General features: G+C 39.5%; 1 protein-coding gene across 1 annotated transcript in view; it reads left to right on the forward strand.

The window, feature by feature from the left end:
* Positions 1 to 2,806, forward strand: part of LOC107720969 (colorectal mutant cancer protein-like) — a 126,519-nt gene that overhangs the window by 92,137 nt on the left and 31,576 nt on the right. The gene's annotated exons all lie outside the window — the stretch shown is intronic.

A 2,806-nucleotide genomic window follows, 5' to 3' on the forward strand; every position in this document is an offset into this window, starting at 1 on the left:
ACAAAAGCGCGATCGGCGCGTGGGCGTGGTCACATTAGCGATAATGAGGGCGACGGCCAAGACTTGACATCGCGTTGGTTTCATACTGATTACTTTGTCACATAATATTTGTTTTCGTCATGACTTACTTCGTTTAACTGGCAGCATTTCTCCAGTTTTCACTGCTGCTCTAAAGTGACTGAAACGCTGCGATAGCTGGTTGTCCAGATGAAGGCTAAAGGGATCAGCTTTTCAAACACTGCAAGAGAAGTTGATCATTCCAAATCTGTGATTTGTAGAATATTGCAGGTTTACAATGACACTAATTCATTCAAGTCCCACAAAAAGACTGGTCGTCCGTGTAAGACAAATGCACGAGAGGACAGGATAATGCAGAGACTCTCGATGGGGAATCGGTTCAGCACTGCAGCTGGAATTGCTCGCCATCAGCAGAAAGAATCAAACGGCTAGACTCACATTTGCTGAGGAGCTTGTTGTGTGGAGAGAGGAGAACTGGTCCAAAGTTTACTTTAGTGATGAGAGCAAATTTAATTTATTTGGGTCTGATGGGAAACATTATGTTTGGCATTAAACCTGGGGAAAGACTGAACCCCGATTGAGTAAAGAATCAGTGAAAGGTGGAGGAGGAAGTGTCATGGTTTGGGGGATGGTTTCTGCAGCAGGAGTTGGGTCTCTTATACAGATACATGGCAGAGTGAATGCAAAGGTGACCCTGCAGCACAAAAGCAGTCTTAAGTCGCTGGGGTATATTTGTAGGCAGCCTGCAATTTTCATGCAAGACAATGCTCCCCGTCACAGTTCCTTGAAGCTGAAAACATTGAAATAATGAAATTGACTGGATAATAATGAATCCAGACTCCTGATCTAAGAAACCCACTACAGTCACCAAACTATGGAGAGTATAAGAAGAGTGGACCAAGATCACACCAGCCAGTGCCGATCCTCCCTATACGCAAAATACGCAAGCTGCGTAGGGCCCCTGAAACACCAGGGGGGCCCCCTTGCTCTCAAAGATGATTTTAATTTTAGTTTCGTTTTTGAATTTGGCCAGCGGTTATTAAAACATGAATGATCATTTCTTTTAATGCGGTGCGCTGTCGCCCTTTCTACGTAAAAATCAGTTAAAATATGTAATGTGAATGTCGTACAGTCATTGAAATCGGAAGGCCATCCGTCATTTTGACAGATTACGCTGAGGGTGATCTATTGTAATTTGTAACTGTAATTCCCACTCCCGTCCAGTTGATGGTGATTGCCCTTATTAATTAGCAATTATCTTGTATTGTCTCATCTTTGTCACCGCTGCATACAGTTGCAAAAATGTCACGGCAGTTGAGTGTGAGAAGTTTCATCAAACGGCCAAAGAGTTGCGATATTGTTAATAAAATGTTCTGCGACATCTGTAGAAAAGCTAACACGAGTAACGGATTTGTCCGAGGGTGCACAACGATGCAGAAATCAGCACTGAATGATCATAAAAGTAGCCATAGCCACATTGAAGCTTCACAGGTGGTCAACCAGAGCGTGGCAATGGTCAAGCATGTCAAAAAATCACAGGCTGCCTGTAACGAGGCATTAAAGACACCGCTTAATGTTGTGTAAAACAACCATTCAGTCATTGGAGAGGGCTGTTAAGGGCATACGTGCCAACTGGGTTTCTCTAGTATTGGAGTTGGAGGATGAGGAAAACTCAAGAAACTGCCCGATAGCTAAGGGTATTAGAAAGTGCATTCAAACATACACATTCCCTGCCCTAACTCACCTGTTGTCTGATGTCTTGGCTGTTGACGCAGAATTGAATGACAATTGCCTCTGCATCAGTTTCCATTGATGCGTTTGATTACGCACAGGCGAGCTCCCAGTTCAAGTCGATGCGCAGCAGGAGGATCATTTCTAAGTTATGTTCTTATTGTAGTCGGAATTATATTTTGTAATATATTGCACTGTTTATATCTGATCAGGCACAAATGGTCGTGTTTTAATTCCCCCCACTGTCAGTGCTAAAAAAAAAAACATGAAATTGTTGAACATTAAATTTTATGCAGTTTTTGTTCATTTGCTCTGTTCATTTATAAATAAATGAATAATTTAGCCAAGGTGAGAGTGTGTTTACTGAAAGGTGTCGGCCGTGACGTGTGTTAGTACTTTGACTAGTAACTGAAAAATATTTATTGAAAATACAGTTAATTAAGGATCAATAAAGGAAACCATCGTGGACTCCAGCGGCTGCGAGTGTGATTCTGCAGGTAAATTGTTGAACATTAAATTTTATGCAGTTTTTGTTCATTTGCTCTGTTCATTTATAAATAAATGAATAATTTAGCCTATGTGCTCGTCTTGTAAGTTGATTAATATGTGAATGAATACAAAAGCTATTAGAAAATATGAAAATTAAAATGATGGGTAATAAAAGATTATGACGGATTTTTTACGACCCTGTCCGTCAAAATGACGGACAATGAAAAAGTCTAACGCGACCTATGATATATATTTATAGTTCACAAAATTCGGTACGTTTTCGATACAGTAAAAACAAAGAAATACCAGAGAAATTTCCTTGATTTAAAAAAAAAATTGTATTTATTAAAACTAACATCATAAAGTATGATCTTAAAAATATGTTAGACTTTGGAAGGCCTTTTGACCTTTGCTGTTTTTCTAAGATGATTTTGGAAGCTTTCTTAACATTCGGTTCTTATTTATTTGGTTCCACCATGTTTGCTGATTACTTCATTTAAACTTTGTGCATTTTATTTATTTTATTTTACATCAAGGTGTATATGCCGTGCCTCCAAGCTTTCTTATT

Source organism: Sinocyclocheilus rhinocerous, unplaced genomic scaffold (assembly GCF_001515625.1).
Source record: "Sinocyclocheilus rhinocerous isolate Xijiao unplaced genomic scaffold, SAMN03320098_v1.1 scaffold4256, whole genome shotgun sequence".
In the NCBI taxonomy this organism is placed as follows: Eukaryota; Metazoa; Chordata; class Actinopteri; order Cypriniformes; family Cyprinidae; genus Sinocyclocheilus; species Sinocyclocheilus rhinocerous.